Raw genomic sequence first — 13,136 nt, forward strand, 5'->3', positions numbered from 1 at the left:
CCTGCCTATGCAGGGGGTCAGACTCGATGATCTCAAGCAAATCCCGGGACGTCTCAAGCAAATCCCGGGACGTCTCTCAAGCAAATCCCGGGACGTCATTCTCCCCCTGTACTCGGCCTTAGTGAGGCCGCAGCTGGAGTACTGTGTCCAGTTTTGGGCTCCACAATTCAAAAAGGATGTGGAGAAGCTTGAGAGAGTCCAGAGAAGAGCCACGCGCATGATCAGAGGTCAGGGAAGCAGACCCTACGATGACAGGCTGAGAGCCCTGGGGCTCTTTCGCCTGAAAAAGCGTAGGCTCAGGGGTGATCTGATGGCCACCTACAGGTTTATCAGGGGTGACCACCAGCATCTGGGGGAACATTTGTTCACCAGAACGCCCCAAGGGATGACGAGGTCGAATGGTCACAAACTACTTCAAGATCGTTTCAGGCTGGACATAAGGAAGAACTTCTTTACTGTCCGAGCCCCCAAGGTCTGGAACAGCCTGCCACCGGAGGTGGTTCAAGCGCCTTCATTGAACACCTTCAAGATGAAACTGGATGCTTATCTTGCTGGGATCCTATGACCCCAGCTGACTTCCTGCCCTTTGGGCGGGGGGCTGGACTCGATGATCTTCCGAGGTCCCTTCCAGCCCTCATGTCTATGAAATCTATGAAATCTATGAAATCACTTTCCTTGGTAAACTCAGAATAGAGCTGGTACAGAATTTTCCATAAAAATTCCTTACCCTCCTGGAGAGGAAGAGGGAAAACAAGCAAAACCTACCCCTGAGTAGCCAATAGTCAAGCCCTCAGCTTGAATGAGACAGACCCATATTCAACTCCCTGCTCCGAATGAAGGATTCAGAGTAGGGCTTTCATAGAAATTTCAAAAGGTCGACTGGTCTTTCCAGAAATGACTAAGAAGTAATCACACCACCAAATTCTTCAAACATTTTCATAAAATGAAATTATGAGTTTCTGGACACTCCTACCTTTGGGTGTCCAAAAAAGGAGGTAAATATCAGTAAGTGCAAAGGAGGTAAATTCACCTTACCGATGAAGAAATAGAAGCACAGAGAGAACGATCACGATCACCCAGAAGGCCAGTAGCAGAGCAACCCAAGACTCCCAGTCCTACTCTGTACTAGGCCACACCTGTCATATGGGGACCACGTGGTACATTTCCACGTCTGTTCTCCCTCATTGTGTTTCAGCTGTTATCAACACCAAATAAAACATGACAAATATTTATTATTAATCTCAAAGAGAATACAGATTTTCTTCTGATCCCTGGCAGATCTTTCCTTGAAACTTGCCAGATTGCTACAGAAACAAATATGTATAAATTAGCACTATACAACAGGACATAAATTAGAACATTCACTTGCTTTATCATTCCCACCACCATTTTGTTATCTGCATGTCACTTTTTAAAGATAAAAAACAGAACTGCTTCTCAATTTTAATCTCAGCTATTTGTGCACATTTAGCAGTTCTTAAATCTTGTTGCTATAAAACAAACTTTTTGGGAGAGGGAGGGTCGGGCTGTTGAAAATGGGGTGGAAAGCTGTACATATTTCTTTGCATTTCAGAGCAAGCACAGATCCATTGGCATGTTTACAACCACCACCATCCTCCCTTCTCTTCACCCCCCTAAAATATGCAGACATTTTCTCTTTGAACCATTTTGAAAAGAAAAAGGATGGATGCTTCAAGCCAACACTGTTTCATCCAAGAGTCTTCCACAATAGCCACCGGCTGGCTGTGTGTAACCTTGATGTTAGTTTCAAAATTGCACAACTGTAAATTTGCATTTTCAAGACCACATCATGTCAAATGTATTTGCATATTGCCTTTGTTTGTTTGCTTTCATAGCTGGCTTAAATGAAGAAGAGAGGCACAGAAGAAAACAGCACTCAGGGCTAGAGACAAACCAGGATGCCACTTTGCCTTCACCACCAAACTTTGGGGGAGTTTGGCCTGTGTCCAGATCCAAGCTTCATGGCTGAGGCTCATCTCCAGCTAGAAGAAATGAAGCTAGAACTGAAGCTAGCTAGAAGTGAAGCCAGCTAGATTCCCCAGGTTCAAACCTTTCCAAACCTTTCTGGGGAAGTCCGGAGCTTGGATTCCCAGCATGCAGGGATCTCTACAAGGAGACCTGACGTGAGCACAGATCAGCATTCTTGTGAGCATTTGGAATTTCAGATTCAGACACTTGGAGCCATATTTGCCTAACTGCCCTGACAGATGATGACTACTCGAGAGAGAAAACTGCAAGGGATAGCCCCTCTTCTTTCAATTTCAGATCGCCAAGGGCCAGGGTACAGGCCCCAATGGTAATTGTTCCAGGTCTCAAATATTTAGAATATTTTAATTATTTGTTCAAAGCAGATAAGGCTCATTTTTGGCATCTGGTGCAAAAATTGAACACTCCACATATATGAAAAACAGGGAAACTACAATTCAAGCTGCCATTTATGGTTTCCACGGCTACCTGCTTTGTAGTGGTTCTCCACAGCAAAGAATGAATCCTGACCATTGCCCAATGCAGCTGCAGAGTGCTTTCCTTAAAAAAGGACACAAGATGCGACTACTGCAAAACACAAGACCAGCTCTTGACACTACGAAAAATACACCACTTGTTGGGATTTGCTGAAGCCCGTCGAGTTGCACAAGGGATAAATTTGGTCTTTGTGCTACTTGGCAGGGCTGGAGATTCACAGGTCACTTGTACCACTGCTGTTAATTTATTATTTAAACCCACTAAATTGCATACCCAAATAAATAAAACCAGGATGAAATTCTGACCACTGTAATTATTTCATTGCTTAGGGCAGGAAACAAAGTACAGGGGAGAAAATGTTCAGAAAGCATCCAATAAGTCATGATGGCTTTGAAATGCAATTAATAAAACATCACCTAAGAGCAACACTGCTGTTCCTGGCAGGAGCTGGAAGGGGGGAGGAGATCATAACGCTCTAGCATAGGCCTCCCACCTTCTGACACAGAGAAACTAATCTCACCCTGCTGCCAGGAAACACCGCCCCCCTGGTTCCCAATGCCAACACCGTTGTCTGTGTAAATGCTTTTGAAGTCCATGCCTGCATGATATCAGAGATCTATATTGAGAGCTATAATCTGCCTGTTTTGTCTGCCCCTGTGATATTGGGCATTATGGCAAATCCGCGCACCACACAGCAGCACAGGAAATGACCAAGGACAGTTTGAACAAAGGCCTGATCCAATGGCCGGAGCCAAAATGGGACAAAAATATAAAAAAGGTTCTATTGTCTTCAATGAGCATTAGATTAGACTCCAAGAAAACAGCAAGGTACTGTTGAGGTATGTCAGACTGCACAGGCTTGACTGTGACCCAACAATCAGAAAGCAGAATGGCTCCCAAGAGAGTCAGCTGGTTGCAGATACAGAATGAATTCTTCTCTTCAGACAGTAATACTTGCATGTAACCTATCCAGGGCTGAGAACTAGCTATTTCAGCATCACACACTTAGCTACACCACCCAGCACAGAAACATTTAAACAGAACATGCTGCCATGTCTCCCTTGCTTCTCCTTCTCACTTAGCACTGATTTCCCATGGCTAGAAAAAATATGCTGCTTTATCTCTGTCATACCATTCCCAACTTCTCTGTAGTCCTACTTGCTAACAGCTGATTTATCTATTGCTCTGTGAATGTAGGCAAAATAGCTAATGGTCTATTAAATCACAGAATGAAACTTAAACTGAAGTCCAATTGCTAGAAAAGATTGCTCAATTTCCTATGCAGTCTAAGAGTTTGCCCTTTCCCCCCCTCTTTTGAGCTTAGATAATAGATGGTTTTTGAAAACCTTTTCCCCGAAAACTGGCAGTTGGAGTAAGTAGTCTATAGCTCAAGTTTAAACTGTAAACAAGGGACTTGTTCTTTATATATATTCTAGGCACAGAGCTATGCCCAAAGCACATAAAAATGATAGCAAACATATTTTGGGTTTTATCTCTCAACACACTCTTCGAAGTATCAGCCTTATCAAGGTGCTGCTTCCCCCCTAGAAAGGCAAGGGGTAGACAGTACATGGCTCTGTATCAGTGCACAGAGGACAAAATGTAAAAGGTTTTCCCCAGTCACTTACAACTCCCCAGAAAGGCCAAAGAAAGATGGTCAGAGCCAAGACTAGGAACCTGACACACACTGCTAGGTCAGGAGGAAGAACTGGATCTCAGTTCTTGCTCCAGGGCGCTTGTCCACATACAGAAGTTGCACCAGTTTAACTAAAGGGTGTAGCACTGTATCAGTTTAAACTGACTCAGTTTTGTGATATCTCTGATCCCTGCCCTTCTAGAATTTGAAACAAGCAACCATGAGAGAATGACTGGGCCCCCTGGTCACAAGTCTGCCAACACTTCCTAGTTCAAGGGCCTGAGAAAAACCTTCTGAAAGATTCTAGTTCACCTCAGCCAGCCTTGGAGCAGGTCGTTGGTGAAGGGAGTTAACCAACTATGCTGAATCTGCAAGTGATTTCAGTGGAAGAACTCCAGCTGTCGGTGGGTGTTACTGCTGTCAGGACCTTTGATCATCTGAGGAACTGCAAGCCATCTTGCATATGAATAAAGAAATTAGGTGGGCCATCTCATTCTCTGAAATGGCATAGACACTACTAAAATGCAAAGATTAAGGTCAGATTTAGGTACTTGTGTCCCTTCAGTACACAATGGCACAGGCAATGTTTGACCCTACCACTGAACTAGATTGCAGCTCTTAATGGAGAGGCAGAAACATTCCCTACCAGAAATGGTAGCCACTAGGCAATAGCCTTTCATCAAGCAGAGAGACCATACTGGAACCAGACAGGTCCCTTGGTACTGTGATATATCTTCAGGAGGGGGTCAGTAGGCACTCATCATGGTTTGTATTGTGGGAGTGCCCAAGAGCCCAAAAGTAGACAGAACAAAAATATGCCCCTAAACAGCTTCTCATTCCCCACACTTTAGGGATCATTGAAGAAGCTAGGATGGGAGTTATCCCCTGCTGAGATGGTCAACTCACACCTCCAGATCAGGTCTTGCAGGAACTCTGCAGACTCAGAAGGATGCAACTTCAGTTATACTCTGTTCACATTTTTCAACTTTTTGCATGTTCACAATAAGTAGAAACTTACTCTCTCCTTTTTTTCCTTTAAGTGAAAGGTATAAGCCTGATGTAATCAGAGGAGTCCAAGAGCTAGAATCATAGGCATGGACCCAGAGTGGCCATGCTTTCATCTAGCCCAGATTTGAACATGTCAGTAGAGCTGTAAAGGTGCTAGATGTTTATCACATGCACCAGTTTCCTCTTTAATGAAAACCCATTTGCTGATTTTTGCTAAAAAGTTTTTTGCTAGCTCTTTTAAAGACCATTTAACATCCTCCTCTCTTTTAACACCCTCCTCTCCCATACTTTTTATCTCAGAAGTAACTCCATAATACTGCCTTCCCTGAAAGAACAGCTAATGACAGCCAAGAGACAGAAGCAACGAGTAATGGCATTGCTGATTTTACCACTGATGCCCATGCTAGTATCAGAGTGCATCCCTCTGGGTCATTTCTGCCAACAAGTTTTTTGTTTTGTTTTGGTCTTTTTTAACCCTGGGAACAGGAGCATTAACTATGGCTGTAGTTCCAGTTCATATGGGCTATGTGACTGCGCAGCTTCAGGTGCTGCAGTTTTAAAGGTGGTTACTAACAGCAAGGGAAAAAATAATACACTTAATGACTAGATAGCAGAAAATGAAGTATAAGAGATTTTGTTACTGACCTTGCTGAAACTAAGGTGTTTTTATCCATGTTCCCTGCTGTGCACATATAGTCCAAGCAGGCAGTCTTGCTGAGGGCATCACATATCAGAATGCAGAAACCGTGGCTATTTGCCAGGAGTGGTAAATTCCCCTGCAACCTTCCAAGAGAAAAAAGAATTCATCCATCAAACAGCATATTAATGTTGTGGCATAAACATATTAAAACAAGGGTATTCTGTTTATATTTGTCCTTCAGGGAGCCTTCATAACCTTTGCAGTTCAATTTAAAGACTAACTCTGTTAGCTTGAAGGCAGTAGTGAGCCTAGAAACCTCTTTACAAGGGCCATTCAGCAGAAACAGACAAAAAAGAACCTCTTGTCTGATGTGTTGGTGGGCACAAAAGGACATACTGAAAATGTGCACACCAACCAGCCAGCTGACCCTCACCACATTAAGAGATTGGCCTTTTTGTGTTGGCCATGGGAGGCATACATAGATTTCATAGACATTTGGGCTGGAAGGGACCCTGGAGGATCATTGAGTCTAGCCCCCTGCCCCAGGGGCAGGAAATCAGCAGGGATCATAGGATCCCAGCAACATAAGCATCCAAATGTGTCTTGAAGGCGTTCAAAGTGGATGCTTGAAATGCCTCCGATGGCAGGCTATTCCAAACCTTGGGGGCTCAGACAGTGAAGAAGTTCTTTCTTATGTCCAGCCTGAATCGGTCACAGTGGAGTCTGCGACTATGTGATCTCGTCATCCCTTGCGGGGCTCTGGTGAGCAGACATTCCCACAAATCCTAATGAGTACCCCTGATAAACTTATAGATGGCCACCAGATCACTCCTGAGCCTGCGCTTTTCCAGGCTGAATAGCCCCATGGCTCTCAGCCTCTCATCAGAAAGTCTGTTTTCCTGACCTCTGATCATGCACGTGGCTCTCCTCTGCACCCTCTCAAGCTTCTCCACATCCTTTTTGAATTGTGGAGCCCAAAACTGGACACAGTACTCCAGCTGTGGCCTCACCAAGGCCGGGTACAATGAGAGAACGATGTTCTGGGATTTGCTTGAGAAGCATCTATGGATGCAAGCCAGCATTTTGCTCGCTTTACTAGACACAGCATCACACTGAAGGCTTACGTTCATCTTGTGGTCAATCATGACCCCCAAGTCCCTTTCATCTGTAGTGCTAACCAGCATAGCATTACCGAGCCTAAAAGCATGCTGCAGGTTTTTCCTCCCAAGGTGGAGAACCTTGCATTTTTCAGTGTTAAACACCATCGGGTTCTCATTTGCCCATTTCATGAGTCTGTCCAGATCTGCCTGGATCACCCTCCTGTCCTCAGGTGTGGATGCTTTACCCCAGACTTTGGTGTTGTCGGCGAACTTGGCCAGTCCGCTTCTGACACCAATGTCCACACCATTGATGAAGATGTTAAATACTATAGGCCCTAGGACAGAGCCTTGTGGGACCCCACTGGTCACTGCGCACCAAGATGACCACCACCCTCTGGGTCCTACCGCGGAGCCAGTTCCCCAGCCAGTGGATCATGGTGACATCAAGGCCGCAGTTAGCCAGTTTAGCCAAGAGGTGATCGTGGGATACCAGATCGAAGGCTTTTTTAAAGTCGAGGTATACAACGTCGATCTCTTCCCCCTTGTCCAGGTGATAAGTCACCTGGTCATAAAAGGAAATGAGATTGGTCAAGCAAGACATACCCGCAACAAACCCATGCTGGGTATCCCTCAGGATATTGCCTTCAGCTAGTCTGTTAAGGATGGCTTCTTTGATAATCTTTTCCAAGACCTTCCCCAGGACAGAGGTTAGCCTGATGGGCCTGTAGTTTGCCAGATCTAATTTCCTCCCTTTCTTGAAGATAGGCATGACATTGGCCCTCTTCCAATCATCGGGCACTTCATGGGCTTGGACTGTAAGTTTACTTGTTTTAGTGCTTAACCTCCCAATTTCAATGACTTTTTCCTGTTGCTACCTTGTGCATATAATCCAAAGATAGTTTAGTCAGCTAACCTAACGACATGTGAGAGCAGAGTAAATAAATCCTAATGTGTGCTCTGGAATATGAATAGCTCCAGAAAAGAAACAGAGCTGGCAGAGTTAAAATTCAGTGATGGCAAAGACAATCAAGCAACACAGAATCCATGCTCCAAAACATATCAGCCAAATACTCATTTTTGGCAATAATTTGGAGTTATTTCATTTGTGGGGACCTAGCTTGGGCCGCACTTCTAGATATGCTAAGAAGCCAAAGCTGATGGAAGCTGTTGGCATCTTAAGTCAGTCTCCCAAAAATGAGAGGCCAAAATACACTTTTGAAGACTACAGCCAATGATTTCTAGGAATGCAGGACTGGCAAGGGCCTCTGGGGCCATCAAGCCCAGTCTCCTGTGTTCTCAAGCAGCCATTCACCCAAAGATTCTTCAAAATTGCCCCTACAAACCCTCTAACACAAAGCACAGACCCAGAACACCAAGAACATATAACATGCCAGAAGTAAAAGCAGCAGAGACAAGGGCACTACTAATGCCCTGCCACTGCAATGATAGGGAAGTAGCTGGTTTATATACACCAGCGATTCTCAACCAGTGCGCCAGGGCACCTTGGTGTGCCACCAGATCCTTTGAAGGGTGTCACAAAGTCTGAGGAGATAAACAAGGTGTGAAGAGATAAACAGCTAAATTAAGCAGATAAGCACAGGCTCAGGCTTGCCTCTGCCTGAATGATTCTCTACTTCCACTGTCCAGCCCTTCTAGAAGGAGCTAAGCATTGACATATAAAATTAGTTTTAGAAATTGGCTGCCACTCAGTTCACAAATGTTATGGATGGGCCTCAAGTGCAAAAATATTGAGAACCACTGATAAACACTCATGAAAGCCTGGGTCCCACTCCACGGAGGAAGACAAAGAAAAGACACCCCACGGTTCTTTCCCAATGTCTAATTTGGCGATCTTGGGCATGGCCAGAACTTGTTCTGATTAATCTGGGCAGTGACTTCACATAAGACGCTATTGATTGGCAAATATCACATTGAAAAATAAGTCATTTGTGAATCATAAAACACACAATCACGGAACTCCCTCCTCAACACAAAACTGTCTCTGACTTTCATCCTGTGAGCCAATTAACAAGTCTGTGTTTGCTTTTTAAGGGGTGTCTCCATCATGGCTAAAAACTAGAGTGATAAGAGAGGCTCCAAAAGATTGGTGGCTCCACAACAGGAAGGATTGCGCTGTTCAGAAAAACATCCTCCACAAAATCGCCAAGATGAGTAATATCCAGGGAAGGATTTTTTGGGTGTCGTCTAAGCATCAGTGATGGGATGGCATTGGGCCAACCCACCAGAAGACAGGATTCCACAGGAGCTGTAGCAAGCCTCTCCGAGGGAAACAGGATACCCAGCTAATGCAGAAAAGGAGTGGGACAAGTAAGAACACAATTATACCCATAATGGTGGAAAGGGTGAAATCAACAAGAAGAGACAGGGAAAAAAAGGGTCAGAGATGGAAAAAAATTCAATGAGTGAAATAAGATCATTCTTTTTTCTCTCTTCTCAAAATGTATTTCATCTCTCTGTCTTGTCTGCCACTTCTCATTTTCCTTCTCCTCTCCTTCCTTAGTGTGAATAGAGGTGGCACACAGCTACATGGATAATCATTTTAAAGTTCTGATGGTCACATTCCCAGATGCACTCAAGTATCTATACACTTTCTACCTCACTTTTGAGCAGGTTTAAAATAAGAGCAGCATGGATAGTTAAAGTGCTATCCAACATCCACTTTATAAGCTGGATCCTCAGCTGGTGTGAGCTGGCATATTTATATGCTGCCTACAATTATGTCACTTCAACCACTTGAGGTTATGACCCAAGATCTATGGAATGGATCCCCTGAAATCACCTGTCCCTCCATTTTTTATTTATTTTTTACACACAGCTATATGGAGAAAAGGACAAGAATAATTTCCTGCAAGATGTTATTTCTCTTCCCTTAATAATCCTCTTAGACCATCCATGAAATAGTGATACTGAAAGTTCAAAGTGTTTTTTTCAACCTCAGTTCACTATAAAACAGAACATGGAAATGAAATGGCTGCAATGGAGGCAAACTTCCTAGGTCACAGGAGAAAATGGTGATTAAAGGATCTAATTCAGCAAACCACATAAACACATGTTGAAATTTAAGCTTGTGATAGTGTTCTAGAGAAGAGAAGACTGCAGGGGGATTTAATAGCAGCCTTCAACCACCTGAAGTGGGGTTCAAAAGAGGATGAACCCCCCTTCAGTGTCACCACTAAACTGCTCTCAGTGGTGACAGAACAAGGAGCAATGGTCTCAAGTTGCAGCAAGGGAATTTTAGGTTAGATGTTAGGAAAACAATTCTCACTAGGTGGGTAGTAAAGCACTGAAACAAGTTAACCAGAGAGGTTGTGGATGCTCCATCCTTGGGGGGGTTTAAGACCAGGCTAGACAAAGCCTGGCTGGGATGATCTAGTTGGGGCTGGTCCTGCTTTGAGCAGGGGATTGGACTAGATGACCTTCTGAGGTCCCTTCCAACCCTCATTTTCTATGATTCTAGGAGGATCCTACTTATTTTTATGGCCTTCTTACATGTTGCACTTTGAGCTGCTCAAATGCTGATCAGTGTTAGTGCTAGCTTGAGTCTGAAGCAGTTACACCTCAAGGCTAAAAACCTTTGACTGTTCCCCACCTGCACAGCTGTGACTTGCCACTGGGGAGCTGGTGCACAGGGCTTAACTAGGACCTACAGCTATGAGTTGCTTACAGGGACGGTAAGCCAAGACCAGCTTCTATCCCTGCTCTAGGTGGGCTGGGGGGGGGTAAGAGATGGTTTGGCAGGGGGTAGAAACGTGAAGCTGGGAGGTGGAGAGTTAATGGCATGGGGGTTGCTGCATATGAAAACTGTGAAAGCTTGGACAATGTACAAGACAATAGCTGGGGCAAGACTGGATTGTGATAACAAGACTGCCACAAGAAAATCAAACTCCGTTAATGGCTTGCAACACATTAGGTGTCAAGACAGTGGAGTGCTTGCAGTAGCCAATACCAGATCCATGCCATAAGATAATAACAGTCATTATAACAGTCCTCAACCTTCTACCACACTTGAGAAGTGATGGTTAAAGGTATTGGCAGAGTCCTGACATGCTCATCACATGTGTATTTCCAAGCTAAGAGCCAAAGGAAAGGCTGAGCCAGTGAAGGCAAGGTGACTACATATGCATTTCAACTGACCTAGCAGCTAAAGAAAACAAAAGGCCAAATATGCATCTGAAGGGAAACCTGTGAAAGGTGCATTGAATACAGGCAGGATGTCCTGTATGTGACATGCTAACATTTCTCTAAACAGACTGGGGTGTTACAAATGTCTCAACCATTTAATCTATGTCTGGAGTCTGGTAAACAGACCATCACACCGGTACAAGCTACTGCAAATGTACCCCATTGATAAACAAATACCCAAAGAAGGTCCAGTAACCAATGCCTCTAAGCATCCTGTCTGACCACTCCAGGCCCATCATCTGTGATTGACCTATAATTGCAGGGACTGCAGAACAAACATAAGTCTTTACACCTAGACAATCCAAGAACAAGAGCCAGGCAATTAACAATTATGATATGATCAACCTTTTCCTCCCTGTTTTGTTTGGACTTTAATTAGCCAACCATCAAGGGAAAATGCTTTGAAGCTATACAATTAAACAGTATAAAAACTAAGCAAACCTGCCAGAAAGGTGTGTGCAGTCCAGACCAAGAAGCCATCCTGCCACCCAGCCAACAAGTGAAGGATACACGCTTTAAGGCTGTACAAGAACTGCTTCCCGCCTGCATTGGGTAAAGATCTCTGTGCAGCTAAGATAATACTAAGGACTAATAGCTTGTTTGTTATTTAGTTTTGTAGCTTGTTGGTAGTTATTAAAACGTCTTTCTGCTATCCATCAACTGAGCGTTGTGTCAATTTTCAGAGTACTAGGTTTAAACACTCACTTTTTAAGTGCAACAGGGGTGGGTAATGAAATGGTGTTAGGGAAGGGTGATGAAGTAAAGGAAGTCAGCCACTGAAGGGTAAAATAAAAAGCTGCTTCAGCAGATGGAATGTGCGTCTCTTGTAGACACGCAATGCAGCATGTTGGTGAGCAAGGACACCCTCAATGTTAAGTTATAAGATTCGGAGTGCATGCCAAATGGCATGAAAGTCATACAATTGCACAACGTTTGGGCGGTCAGTGGCAGTAACACCAGGATTCCTTGAAAAGTTCTCAGAATTTGGTTCACTAGGAGGATCATTTGTTTCCCTGTTGTGGACCAGGTACTGATGTGGACAGTGCAACATGAACACTGATCCATTGCCAAACCACTGGTCCACTGCCGATGGCATAACTTTAAGCTGCTTAAAGTGTGCTTAAAAATAGTTCCAGGTGTTAATGTGTTGACAATTATTATTATTCCAGGAATTATAATTGGAAGGTTTTTACTAATATGCCTCCTCTAAAATCAAGTTCTGCTCAGTGGAACCAGCTTACACACTTGACTCTTTGCTGAATCAGGACCCAACAGAACTTCAAATTATGTATCCTCTCTTTCCAGTTCTCTTTCCCCTCATTGATTCTCTCATTCTTCTTTCCCAGATTCTGGCCCAAATGTGTAGTCCTGGATGAAATTTGTACTAAAGTGTCCATATATCTAACAACAAACAGTCAAATACAAGCAAACCATTACAATTATTATTATTAAGGGTGTGCAAAGTGGGCCCTATTCGATTTGGATTTGGATTCAGCACAAATCAGGGACAGCGATTTGATTCGTTGATTCGGATCACTGTCCCTGATTCGATTTGGCTGAATCCGAATTTGAAGATTCGTTGCTGATTCAGAGAATCAGAGATTCGACCATAGACACAGCTTTAAATGTTTTCTTTACATACCTCAAGGTACCAGCACAGCTTGTGAATGCAGTGATGCTGGGGAGTACGGAGGGGGCTCTCCACGTGCTCAGAGGCGAACCTAGAAGTGGACTGGAAGTATTTCTGGTCCACTTCTGGGTCCACCAGGGAGTGCGCTGGGGGCCCCCCACACCTCTCTGGCTCATTGATCGGCTTCGGGGGGAACCTGGGTGCCCCGCAGACCCAGGAGACACCAGTCACTGAGCCAGGGGGGCACAGGGGAGGCCCCCCCAGCATGCTCCCCAACAGACCCCTCTCCCGTGGGACACTACATGTCCCCCAGCATCATAGCATTCATGAGCTGTGCTGGTACCTTGAGGTATGTAGAAAAAACACTTAAAGCTGTGTCTATATTCAAATCGCCAAATCTTTCCGAATCTCTCTAATCAATTCAAAGGGTTCCAA

The sequence above is a fragment of the Alligator sinensis genome, unplaced genomic scaffold, assembly GCF_000455745.1.
Source record: "Alligator sinensis unplaced genomic scaffold, ASM45574v1 scaffold980_1, whole genome shotgun sequence".
Taxonomy (NCBI): Eukaryota; Metazoa; Chordata; order Crocodylia; family Alligatoridae; genus Alligator; species Alligator sinensis.